Source organism: Neolamprologus multifasciatus, chromosome 10 (genome assembly GCF_963576455.1).
Source record: "Neolamprologus multifasciatus chromosome 10, fNeoMul1.2, whole genome shotgun sequence".
NCBI lineage: Eukaryota > Metazoa > Chordata > Actinopteri > Cichliformes > Cichlidae > Neolamprologus > Neolamprologus multifasciatus.
Window position 1 is genome coordinate 3,947,613 of NC_140448.1, and position 14,397 is coordinate 3,962,009.

Below are 14,397 nucleotides of genomic sequence, written 5' to 3' on the forward strand. Positions count from 1 at the left end.
TCATGAACAAAAATCTAAACCTAATTTTTCATGATTTGTTGGATTAACCCACTGAGGTCTGAAATACAACCGGCCATTTTTGACTCCTTTTGAGTTTACGTTTGTATTTCACCCTTAAATTGTTTTATTTTGTTTTTCCCCTTGCCTTGTTTGGTATCATTCTTTTCAGCTCAACTGAATTTAGTTGTTTTTTTCACTTACATTCTGCATTAGTATTACTGATCTGAAATCACACAAAGAACTTAAAATCTTAGTAGTATTTTGTTATTGTAAAAAACCCGCAGACATGTTGAGTAAATATAAATTGTACATTTTGTAAACATATGCAACTATTTGTCTAAAAATGCAGCCAATACACCTGCCCTTTCTTCATTTTGTACAACCATTTAAAAATATTACTAAAACTAAAATGAGAGAACAATCAGGTTTCACAATAAGATGCCCAACAAATTATGTGTGCCAGTAAAAAAAAAAAAAAAAAAAAAAGTTTGTCCGCCAAAAGACAGAACAGCACAGGGATAAACCTGCAGGTTTTCTACTTAGTGACAGTGTTTACATTACAAATGTGCCTTAGTGACATTCATTAGTATCCTCACTGACACACAAAACAACGACTACACAACAGAACAACTACACAAGAAAGCACAATACACTAAGAATACACTCCACACTAAACGTCACAAATCTCCCACATCTAAAAACTCTCTCTCTCACTCACTCGCTGCCATTACCGTCACTCCCAAAACTCTCCCTCTTCCTAAACAACCAAATCCTACGTGTTGACTGTTTTTTTTAATTGGTCGACATGGTGCATTTTTCCATCAATAGGAAAGCGGTGGCTTTTTTTTTCTCCTTTCTTTACTTTTTTCACGCTGTCCTTAGAAAACACACACACAAACGTGATGACAGTATTTAGAATAAAGCGTGGCTTATATATATTATCATAACTGTGGATTTAATGGCCTGTAATTAAAATTTAAAAACTTTGAAGTCTGAACTTTCAGTGTGGGCTGAAATAGAGACTCAGCGTGGCTGCAGCTTGTTGCTATGTCAGCTTACCATAGTCATGTGATTTGGAGGTGCAGCGTGTCTGTGGACCACAGAGGGTTAAAAACACTCACCTTCCTTCCATTTCCAGAGTGTAACATCCAAACACCTGTGTAAAATCCGTAATTCCCATGGTGTTGTTCAAAATGTGCTCTGGGAGAATCATAAGCATCGCTTGCTACTGAAAACAAGAAAAAAGCTGGTCCTGCTATGGGCTGAACCATTTGTTAATGGTGGAGGGGGGGAACACTATGCAATATATTCAGTTTTAGCATTTATATTCACTGTTGACTGTAACTACTCTCAAACTGTTAATGCTATCTTATTTTTATAAACAATACTGTCATATGCAAGACTGGGGTGGCACTTGGGGTGGCAAGGGATCATTTCAGGGTGGCACTTGCCACCCCATGCCACCCTTCTAGATCCGCCCCTGCTAACTTTTTTTTTTTTTTTTTTTAATTTATTTATATTTTGCACACATTTACAATCTCTCATTGGGAGACAACATTGGTGCAACATCATCTTGAAATGTTAAGTAAGAAAACAAAAGAAATAGAAGACTAACAGAAAAACAAAAAACAATATAAATATGCGTGAAGGCCATTCTTATGACATTTAACAATATCCTTTCCGTGAACACTTTAACATACATCCGGCTTACTTGGTACACCAAACAAAACACATTCTTTAAAAGGATAGAAACTGGGTCCCATTTTCACATATCAGAGCAGCATCTTTACATGAATCCTTCAGTAATTCTAAAGATGATAAAAAATACTTTAATTCAATCTTCAAAGCACTTAGGGAAGGTCTTTTGTTTTGCCCTTTACACTTATGAATGTGGTATTTGCCCATAATTATTACCATATTGTGGAGCATGGCAAGTTTCTTAGACTGATCGACATTATTGTATAAAACCTGTGCTAGAGTCAGTGGGGTCATCCCATCTATTCTTACATTCAACCAGTCTACCAAATCCTGCCAGAAGTCAGTCGTTACTGAGCAGGAAAAAAAACAAATGATCAATACTTTCTTCATTTTGCAAACAAAATCCACATGGCTCCACCTCAAACCCAAACCTTTAAGCATTTCAGCTGCTGGGTAATATCCATTAATGATTTTAAATTGCATTTCTTTGATTTGGGGCGGGGGGATAGGCCATTTTAAAAAGTGTATATTTGTTTGTTATTTTAACGTTACTCCATTTCAATTTTGTGTTACTGTGAAATAATTCATTTTTGAATATATTGTTTATGATTTTATTATTACACTTTTTATTAGTTAAAGGAATCTGATTTAGCTGTAAAGAAGGTAAACTAATTTGTCCCTTAGAGTGATATAACTAGCCTTCAAACTTAACAGAGGTAAGGGGATCGCCTTACAGACCGTGTTATATTCTCTAAGGGAACACTGAATGTTAAACTTTGCATTGAAAACACCCACCGGGAGAAACTGCCCCTTTTCATCAAGTAAATCTGTTATAAAGATGATGTTTTTTTCATACCACTCTTTAATGAACAATGACTTCCTATTAATTGTAATGGTCCTGTTATTCCACAAGGTGGAGCAATGTGGCGTGAAGTTATGGGCAAAAACCATCTTCCAATAAGACAAGACATGCTTATGATATTCTGACAGTTTCACAGGGAACTTCAATATATCAAAAATCACATTTCAGGAGAAAATCCAACCCCCCCACCTTTTTGAAAATATTTTTAGGGATATGGAACCATATGGAGTCAGGTTTCAAGAGGAAGGCTTTTATCCAGTTAATTTTAAATACTCCAACCATTGATTGAAAATCAATTGTCTTTATACCACCTTTGGTGTAATCTTTGACGAGTTGTGATTTTTTTTAATGTAATGTTTTATTGCGCCAAATGAATTGATAGATTATGGAGATAATCTTTTTAATACTTTTCGGGGTAATGTATAATGAGTAAGCTGGATAAACCATCTTTGAGACACCCTCTGATTTGGATAATAGATTGCGTCCAAAAATTGTAATATCTCTTGTTAACCAATGATTTAGTGTTTTGGACATACCATCAATTTTGTCTTTTAGGTTTTTTAACTCTAGTTTTGATGTCTTTATTTAAATAAATGCCTAGATATTTGACTTCATTTTTCACTGGAATTGTCCTCATGTTATTTTCCAAACAATCATAAAGTGGCAAAAGTTCACACTTCTTTACATTCAGACACAAGCCTGAAGCTTTAGAAAAAAATTTAAATTACATTCAACGCTTTCTCCGCCCCTGCTAACCTGTGATAAAGATTATAAAAGAGACACGTTGAGCTGATGTCAGTTTCACAACAGCGAGGTTTATTCTTCCTCTGTGCCCCAAAACGCTACTCGATACCACTGTGCGCAATGCACCCTCTAGCGGCTGGATGTAGGATAGCATTTTAAACTGACATGTACACAAATACACACAAAACCCTTTTCTTTTTGAGGGGGGGGGCTCCTTGGTTTATTTCTGATACCAGCTCTACAATCACAGTTTGGGGAAAATGAGAGCAGCTTACCAGGAATGTGTCTTAGCAGTCGTGAAAAACTGCAATTGGGTGCTAATTGAGCTAATGCTGTGCTGTGTATGTGAGTTAACATTGACTGCTAGTGCTTTCTAACTGACCACATGGTGTCAGCACTGACAACTATAGGGGTTTGTGTGTAGAATTTTGCAGTAACAGTTCACCACATCTGACTCATGTGGTAAAGCAGGGTCATAGTGGTCATAGTTCAGGGAAATGGGTGTGCTTTTTGGAAAGTGGCATTATGGTTTTGAAATTTGGGTTCACAAGATTGGTTAGTGTTTAAGCAATCGAGAAAAACTGTAAACAAGTGTTATGAGATAATAATAAGCAAAGACTGGTAACAGTGCTTAGAACCATAAGGCAACAGATTTAAAAACACTGTGGGAAATAAGCCTGTGAATTACTCTTTGTTCTCACTTCCTCTTTCCATCCCCTTATCTGAACTATTGTTATGTATGGCCTGAAGTGGCTTAAGTACCAGAACGTGGTAAGCTCTAATATTGACCAGTAAGGAACCACCACACTCACACTGCAATGGGGTACACAAGATTTATTGTTTTCCCTCAGAGTCAAACTACTGGCTGGAAACAACTCTGGCCAGGAATCCAAGGCCCAAAGCCACTGCGGTCAGGGTTGTTAGCCTGATTACAAACAGGTCAAAGGTGGTCAACCAGCAGCCAAAAATCTTCCTCAGAAAGGCTTAACTAACAATAATTTGAAGACATTAGTATCTTACTTGTTTATGGGTGGAAGGTACTTTACTGATCTGAAATGAGAAAATGAAAAAACAAAACACAATGTCAATAAAAAGAGGAAAAATATGTTATTCAAGATAAGTTCCAGGTAGGGAACATTAAAGTCACGTGGGCATGTCACGTGATCATTCGGTCTGGATCATATTGCATACATTTGTAAATCGTTTGAGGGACTTAACTCTGCATACAGCAGCCATAGAGCGAGAGTCGGGGATACACTGTGGGCAAGCCGACCGCAGGGCTAACAAAAGCACCTTTGTAGCTTTATAACGGAAAGACATGAATGTATGTCATGAAAATGTCTGGTGTTGTCTGTGAAATTTATACTTTTCTCCTTCTGTTTAAGTTAGCTTTATTGATATCATACATACGTCGACCTTCAAATAACGAATAGCTAAATTCTTACATTCTTACCTGATACAGCCGAGAGTGCTGTGCAGAAACTGTTGTCTCCGGTGTTCTGACAAAATGTCCGGTCAACTCTGCTGAGCTTAAATGGAATTTCCCGCTGCCTGATGGGATGTACCACTGTGAGTGGGGTGCTATGGAATAGTCCAAGTGGTAGCAGCTTTAATTTCCCGCTCAACCATAAATCGATGGTTTTTCAACGTGATTGTTGTTACCTTGTCAACTATAAATAGATCAACAATCAACGATGACAGAACAACAATGAATCAATGTTATTTCAATGTCAGTGTCAGGTTTCATCAGTATTTCAATGTTGTTTCAACATTGGTTCTGTGTTGACATTTCAATCCTGACGATTCTGATGGTTCAGATGGAAAATCAACATCTGCTCAATGTCTCCTTGCTATCTGGGTTGCCACCCATCTTTTCAGGCCTGGCGTCGTTTGAGGGTGGGTCTCCACACCAGATGCTGGGGCTTCCACTCTCGAGCTGAAACTTCCCTAAAACTTGGCCAGTTTCCTTTCCATGGGCACAGAGAGTCTCCAATACAGTGTTTTTCTCCCAGCAGATCCACACAATTCCTAATGAGAATGAGTCCTCCCTCCAACATCATCAGATTATTTTAAAAGCAAAACCAGGCCAGGTAAAAAAATCCTTTCCTTTAAAATATGCACACTTCATCCTGGAGTCTCCGAGGCTTCCCTGCTGCAACAGTGTCCTTCTTTTTTTTTTTAAAAAAAAAAACCAAAACAACAACAACCTCCCCTTCCCGTTTCCTCTCCCTTTTATAGAGAAGGGCTCCAATCCTTCCCAATCAGCTACTCCCTGTACTCAACTCCAAATAGCTGGCAGCTGGACTAGAGTAGAATCTCCACTCCCACATGGGTGTGGCCCACACCTCACACAAGGCACACCAAAAAACACCAAAGCATGCAATTATTAAAAAACAAAAAAACTAAAGTAATGCCAACCAAAAGGTTTAGTGGGGGATTCTCTCCCTTCTTTTCCACCATGCTATACTCTGCAACACACCTACTATAGCTCCTAGTTCAGAGACTGTTAAGCATGATGCTCCTCCTAATGAGTGTTTTGTTTCCCCACCACTTTGTATAGAGACTCTCTGAAGGGCTTACTCCAAGGTCTGTCATGCTTTTGAGCAGGGGCGATTCTAGGATCAGAGCTTTGGGGGTGCTGAGCACCAAGAGCTGCCCAGCCAGGCAAGATAAACTTTAGTCGTCACAATGAGACTTCTTCCCCGTCTCTGTCATTCCCTGCATCCTTAAATGTCTCCAGTTGTCCTGAGTCCTCTGACTGTCTCCTTGGTGCATTTAAACCCCTGTTCCTCCCTCTTCGTCTCTGTTATCAGTCATCATAATTTTACCATCTCTGTGCAAGTCTGCAAATTTCTTTATTAAATCATAAGATTCTTAAATTCACCAAGTCTCTCTGTGCCTGGGTCCTCGTCACAAAACATGACATCACTGTTTTGTACATTTTAACACAATTTAATCCCACATTTGTGAAAGAAAAGCAAAACACTTTTTTAAAGTCTGTAACAAAACCATCAAATCTGATAAAGGTTATTTAAATGCTGCTAAAGAAGAATGGATTGGAATTAAAAAAAAACCCCATATCCTAACCTTAATTACTGCGGGAGAATAATGAATGATGCTCACAGTGAGTAAGAAGTAAACTGAGTGCATATTTTGGACAGAGATTCACTTTTTTGTGTATGTATAATATAACACAGATATATAAAAATACACTCCAAAAATAGAGTCCTTGAAATGTACAAAATATTATTAAAAAATTAGAAAAATTGAGACACCTTGGCCTACGGTACAATGTATACAATGTATGAAAAGATCTTTACTGCAGATACTACTATGGCTCTGCAGATCTTTTATTTTATTTTAACCTATGTCGCCTCAGCTTGAGGTTGGTAAATCTGTCTGTCACATTTTGGTCTTCAAGTCTCTCAAGCATCTTTCTCAACTGACATCACAGCCAGGTGCTGGAGTCTGCTTTGACCCATGGTCCTTCTCAGCCAGGTATGGAGCTGACTCAAGACACTAAAAGACCTCTCACAGCTACAGCTGCTAACTGGGTTTGTTAGGGCAACCTGAATAACAGTTTTCAGTGTGGGGAAGATCTGATTATCCAGAAGATTGTACAATGTTAACATATCTGGAATGGCACCAGCCTGTATCTGTATCTTTTGTTGTGAAAATGTTCCATCTCAATTAAGTACTGTATGCTTTTTATATTTTTAGTAGTGTGTTACACAAGCAGCAAATATTGTCAAAAAAAGTAAGAAATCTTTGCTTTTGAGACTGTTAAATCTACTGCTCCTGTGACAGGTGAGGGAGCCTGAGGCCCTGCTTCAGTTCCCAGGCAGGCTGAGGCTCTGTTTGTCCCTGCATCTGTACCTACTCGGGTGGGGATGGCGGACACCAAGCCATTACCTGTGCCAATCCCGGTTCCCCAGGTGACCCAACTGTGACTCTGCTGACTCCTGTACAGTGTTGGGAAGGTTACTTTTAAATTGTAATCCACTACATATTACATGAGCCAAAAAGTATTTTGTTACATATTCCATTAAGTTACTCAGTGAGAGTAATGTATTCTGAATACCTTGGATTACTTAATATTGTGGCGAGCTGAGGAATCTTAACAACAAAGCATCCACACAGACATCAATCTTGGTGTTCTATCCCAAACAGAGAGGAGAGCTCTTTATTGAACCCTTCCCTGTACAACACTGTGCTTCAGAGGCTCAATAACTTCAAGCCTGAACTCACTCATGGTGTTACATTCTTTCCATCAACAATAACTGTGATTAAATTTATACTGCAGCATCAGCAAGAACAGTTAAGAGTCACGTAACCATAAACAATAAACAACAAACATCTTAAAGAGCAACACATATTCCCAAGGCATGATGGGAGATAACTAGCCGCTCCCCACATGCCACAATATATTGTCATGCTTTTTACAACTACATGAATGTACTATTGCTGTGTGATTTTCTATTATTACTGAAGGCTACTCGCCATACCTATACCAATTAGATTTTTCAATCTTAACATAAATTGAGTAACAGTGGGGTGGACATTAGGTAAGGCTGCACTTTTTGCAGTGATCTTGTATAGAAAACTATTTCTGTATCAGTAAGATGTTTTCTTTTTGTCTGTTAATAATCACGTGGAACAGCACATGATTATTTGCAGCTAGCAGGTTGTTAATGCCGTCCATCAAGTCTAAAAACAGCATATTAATAAGTGGAGATCCTGAAAGCTACTCCAAAAATGATCAGATTATATTTAAAATATTTGTTCAATTCTCTTCCAAACCCCAGCTGTCTATTGTAAGTTTTGAGTGCTTACTAATATAAAAATAAAAGCATTCTAACATCTCAGTTGTTTGTTTTTATTCAGTCATATATGTATACTATTTTTATTAAGAGAGATTAAGCTTGTGTTTCTGTCATGTAGTGATTGTGCTTAACTGTATGAAGCTTATTATGCAACAGATGATATGTAAAAGGGAATTTTGCCAAAGTGCTTAAATTAAGAGGGAATGGCAGTAAAAACTCCAGAACTGTGATGTCATCGAGTACACTTCTCGAGTTCTCAGGAAGTCTGGACTCCTGTGTGAACTTACGAAGTCCAGACTCGTGAGAACACGAGTACAGACTTGCGTACTTGAGTATTTAGAAACGGCCTAACAGTCTGCAGTCTGTGAACTAACCTCAGGTAACGCCAGCTAACAATGTTAGCTGCATTCCTGCCCATGCACTGCTTGCTCTGGGTCTATTGTGTAACTGACGTCACCAACATTAACAGGACACTTAATTTAAAGCCTCCTATTGTGTGTTTTGTAATACAGAGAAACTGTATTATTCCCAGATGGAAATTGAGTTAAAAAACAAACAAACAATCGAGTTGCACTCGAACCTGGGCCATGCGTTCACAGCCATTCAATATATGACTACATGCTTATCCAACTGAGCTAAACCTGCGCCTGACTGCATTTAATCACCAAAATTGGAGAAACTGGAAATGACCGCCGTGTATTCTATTTATTTCAACAAAGTAACTGTATTCTGATTACCACCCATTTAAGCAGTAGCTGTAACTGAATAAAGTTACTCATATTTTGTATTTTAAATATGTAGCACTGGTACATGTATTCCATGATTCCACTTCCTCGGGTGGGTGCAGCAGCGGGCCAGCTAGCTCCTGCACCTAAGCCGGTTCCCTGGTTAAAAGCATCCAGAACCCTGGAGAGTCCATCCAGCTGTTCCTCGTCTCCACTGGGAGCTCAGAAGAGTCCTTCCAGCCAGCTGTCTCCAATGGGGTCTCTGAGGAGTCTGTCCATCCACATGCAGCTTATACACTGCCATCTGTTCCTGCTGGAGGCTTTGGCGAGTCCATCCAGCGCCACCTTCGGCGCCGTCCCCACAAGAGGTCAATGCCTCTTCTGGTCCTGCGCCGTCAGTCAGTTATTGAAGTATTTTGTTGTTGTCTAAAAACAGCTTCCTGCTGTAGCTGATAATGAGGATAAAAAACATGAAGTAAGCAGCTCTAAAGCAAAAGAGGAGGTGAAAGATGCTAATACTCTTTATAGAGTTTTAGATGATTATTTGTCTATAAATTACTTCTGTCCTTATTTACGTACATATATATATATATATATATATATATATATATATATATATATATATATATATATATATATATATATATATTATGATGCTGTTCACAGTGGGTTTGGCAGGTGAGGTTTGTATTTGCTCATGTTTGTTGAGCTGCTGAAAAGTTGCATAACAGAACATCTTTGCGTGAGAACCAGTCTAGACCAGACAGGCTTCCTTCTTACGCTTTGATGTAATACAAAATTACACATCTCTAGTACAAGTGGTTGCAGAATCAATTGTTGTCACCAACTTGACTATTTGTCATCAAAACGGTGCTTTAAGTAAATTAGTCATGTAGTTTATCACACTTCCCATGGAAATCTCTGCTTTTCTAAAATCACTATTATATTTTATTATTATATGTGATATTAGAATATCTTCACTAACTGTGATTGGAAAATACTTGCATATAGACATAGAGTAAAAAAAAAAGATGTAAGGTATAAAGGTTTATAACCAAGGCAGTACTATCCAAGGTACTTAAACCTTTTAATTATGAATACTTTTGAATGCACTGTACACAGACAGTCCTTGCCCCATACAGCAAACACAGTTTGCCACAATACATTTTAAGTTTCAAATTCTAAATGAATATTGATTTCCCCACAGGATCTGTGCACTTCTTCAAGGGAAACTTGGACTACAAATACGACTCCAACTTCAAACGTGTCCACTCCATCAGTCGTGTTAATGAGCTGCTGGAATGTGAAGTGAAGGAAGACAATGAAACAGTGACAGAGAGGAGATAAGTGAAGGAATGCTTTCCCTGGAGCTTGACGGTGCTGTGCATGCATACACAAAGTTTTACGTCCAGTAATGACCACAATGTATAAAATAGAGAAGTGGTTAGTGTGTGGTTAGTCTTACCTCAGTGTGTAATACAGTGATGTAATATTGGAATTTGTACAGTTTTCGTGGTTTGAAATGTGTGTTTTAATCTTATTTTGCTGCTAACTTTAATTTTAAATCTCTCTATACAAACATCAACATGTGATATAGAGCTATTCTATAGAACGCCAGGACTGCCATAATGAATTAATTAAATACACCATTAAATAATTAATTCAATGTGGCAACAATTAATTAAAATTTAAAATAATTAATTACATAAATATCTACGACACATGTAATTAATTAATTATTGACAAATTTAATTAATTATTGACACATTTAATTAATTATTTCTTTATTTCACATTTTAATTAATTATTGACACATTTAATTAATTATTTCTTTATTTCACATTTTAATTAATTATTGCCACATTTAAATAATTATTTAATGGTGTATTTAATTAATTCATTTTGGCACAGTTGACTCCTTCAGGTCTCACCATGAAATAATTTTATCTGTCAGCCTCACCCATCAAACTAAGTGGGCGGGGTTAACGCTGATCGAGTCAAAACCATTGCTTTGGCCTGGTGGCCATTGTTTTTAGCACACAACAATTGGCATGTGGAAACTAACAGAACTGAACTTTGAAAAGCCCTGTTTGTGTGTCACCAAATACCGTTTTAGATTCATCTGGGAATACAATATATGACCCGAAACAAAACAACATTTTCAGGGATTCCTATAAAAGATTGTATTCACCACAAATAAACCTGTCTAAAAAGGAAATTGATCAGTTTTTAGACAACATAACTCTTCCAAAATTATTAGACACCCAAGCAATGGCACTGGATTCGCCACTGACATCAGGTGAACTCCAGGAAGCCCTGATAAGTATGCCCAATAATAAGGCTCCAGGTCCAGACGGCTTTCCTGCAGAATTCTACAAAGAATTCTGGACGATTCTAGCACCAGTTTTTTACAGAACGTTGTTGGAAATCAAAGAAAAGGGCAGACTTCCATCAAATATGATTTCTGCAAACATTAATCTCCTGCTAAAACCAGGCAAAGACCCTGTATATCCCACAAGCTATCGTCCATTATCCCTTATAAATGTAGACCTTAAAATATTCTGCAAAGCTCTCTCAAAGAGACTAGAGAAAATAACCCCCCTCTTAATTCATCCTGACCAAACCGGTTTCATAAAAGGTAGGCACTCATCAACAAATACACGCAGATTACTTAATTTGATAGACTACTCATACAGTAAAAACCTAGAAACTACAATATTTTCTTTAGATTCAGAAAAAGCATTTGACAGAGTTAACTGGAAATTTCTATTTGCAACTTTACACAAATTTGGTTTTGGATCCTCTTTCATTAACTGGTTAAAAATATTATATAACTCCCCAACAGCTTGTGTCAAAACAAATGACCAAACATCCTCCAGCTTCTGTCTCCTGAGGGGCACCAGGCAGGGATGCCCACTCTCCCCTTCACTGTTTGCAATTTTTATTGTACCACTAGCAGCAGCAATTAGACAGAATTCAGTAATTAAGGGCATAAAATGCAAGAACGTAGAACATAAAATCAGCCTTTATGCGGATGATGTGTTACTTTTTCTCCAAAACTCACAAACCAATATCTCTGGGGTGATTGAATTGATAAACTCTTTTGGAAGAACATCAGACTACTCAATTAACTGGTCAAAATCTACAGTCCTTCTGATTAATTGCTCCTTCCATAATTCTTCTTCTACACCACTGCAATCGGGAAATATAAAATATTTAGGTATTAATGTTTCTCCCAAGCTTGCAGATCTAACTAAATTAAACCATATCCCACTTTTAAAGAAAGTAGAAGGTGATCTGGCTAGGTGGAAATGTCTACCCATATCACTCATGGGAAGGGTTGCTGCTATAAAAATTATGGTCTTACCAAAAATAAATTATTTATTCTCAATGATCCCAACTAAACCGCCACAAGATTGGTTCAGATCTCTAGATTCATACATGTCCAAGTTCCTTTGAAAAGTAAATCTCCACGTATAAGCTTAAAAACACTACAAAAGACCAAGGATAAAGGAGGATTGGAACTATCTAACTTTCAGCACTACTTCTTAGCCAACAGGCTTCAGTTTATCTCAGGATGGCTAAAACATACCCTCTTAGATGAACCTTGGCTAGATGTAGAAAAAGCACTTTGCAATAATCTAGAGATTTCAGATCTACCATTTATCAGCTCAAACATCCAACGACATGAATGCTTCAAAAGCGTCAACATCAGCTCTTCTCTGACAGCATGGTGGGAGTTTCTAAAATTGACAGAGTCTTCATTAATCCCATGCAAACGTACACCTATCTGGAACAACCCTGACATATTACAAAACAATAATATGATACACTTTTCAGATTGGAGTGGCAAAGGAATCAAATACTTAGAAGGAAAAGAATTTATTCCATTTGACAGACTAGTTAAACAATATGGGATCAACAAGAAAAGCTGGTTTAATTTCTTACTCTTAAAACCCCCAAATTACTTTCCAAAATTTACAGAATGCTTTCTAAAACAGATGAATCAATATCACTTCCTATTGCAAAATGGGAAGCAGATTTATCAGTTAACTTAGACCAAAACTTCTGGTCTCAGATTTGCTTAAAAACCTTTCATCTAACTAGAAATCCCAGTCTTCAATTAATTCAATACAAAATTCTACATAAAGTACACTATACAGGTCATCGGATGTTCAAGATGGGCTTTACGTCTACCAACAACTGCTCACACTGCCAAACCAACTCACCGGACAATTATATCCACGCCCTTTGGTTCTGTCCACCAATTCTGAAGTTTTGTGAGGACTTATCAAAGTGTCTGAAATGTAACATTCCAACTTCCCCTTTAGTGTGTTTGTTGGGCAGTTTAGATAATGTCACTACAGAAAATAATATAGCCCATATGGTTTTCACTGCCCTATGCATAGCCAAGAAAACAGTCCTCATGAACTGGAAAAATAAAAATAATCTTAATTCTAACCAATATAGAAATTATCTATTAGATTACATTAGTCTTGATACAGCCTCTGCCACCACATCAGATCAATTACTCTGGGCTCCTTTGATCAGCTCCATCACCTAGTGGGGGTGGGGGTGGGGGGGTCATAGTTTGGTCCCACCTTCGCTGTTGTGATTGGTGTGGGGGTAGGGACAGGCTTAGGGTGTCGGGGGGTTCCCCAGGAGCATCTTCCTTGGAGGTCTCAACCCGGGGTTGGGCTCTGTTGGCTCTTAGGTGACAGTTTCCTCGTGGCTGCGTGCAGCGGGGCAAGGGGAGGGTCTGTGCTGACGGACGTGGGTTACTGACCTTGTCCGGGACGGGCGTGGGGTTGTGGGGGTGCTCCATCTCCGGGCTGGGGCCCTGGCTGGGCCTCGGGGCTTGGGTCCTGGTTGGTGTGTTGCCGGGGTTGTGGGCATCGAGCTACCTGGGGGCTCTTCGACTGGTGGGGGAGGTTGTTACATCTTGCAGGAGCTCTCCTCTCTTCAGGAACTCACTCTGCAGGAGGGGGAGATACAGGAGAGGTGGAGGAAGATCTCAGCCTGGGCGTCTATTGTCTCGTGTAGTCTGGAAGATGAGTGGATGACGGGGTGGGTGCAGTTTTCTCTGTGGTGGGGTCGGGCTCTGTGGGGCCGGGTGGCGCTGCTGTACTGGGCCTGGGCCCCCTTTCCCTGGCGGGTTGCAGAGTATGGGGGTGCCTACTGGGGTCAGCGGGGGAGCTGGCCCCAGGGAGGGGTCACTTGTCCCTCCCTTCCTTCACTCCCCATCTCCAGCTGCCTCCCTCTTCCCGCTCTACCACAATCACCCACACATGCAGGGCCTTGGGGTAAAGGTGTGTCACCAGAGTGCAGGGGAGGCCACCCCGTCCCCTTCTGGCTGCCTGTGCCTCAATTTTATCTCACAACTTAGATATTCACATTACTCACACTCTCATTACACATACATATAGGATCTTGGGGGTGGGCACACTACACGGACTCCAAATTACCATCAGGGTGTACACCTCACCCCTGGCGTCGTTGCCCACCTCTCAATTTTAAATACACATAGACATTGAGTGCTAGCAGG

General features: G+C 39.1%; 1 long non-coding RNA gene across 1 annotated transcript; it reads right to left on the bottom strand.

Annotated features, from left to right (window-relative positions):
* Window positions 1-2,911: 2,911 nt before the first annotated feature.
* Window positions 2,912-5,653, bottom strand: LOC146509385 (uncharacterized). The gene is made up of 3 exons (XR_014876469.1): window positions 4,758-5,653; window positions 4,325-4,354; window positions 2,912-4,229 (listed from the first exon to the last, which is right to left on the bottom strand). It is a non-coding gene; the product is annotated as an uncharacterized LOC146509385 (long non-coding RNA).
* Window positions 5,654-14,397: the final 8,744 nt, after the last annotated feature.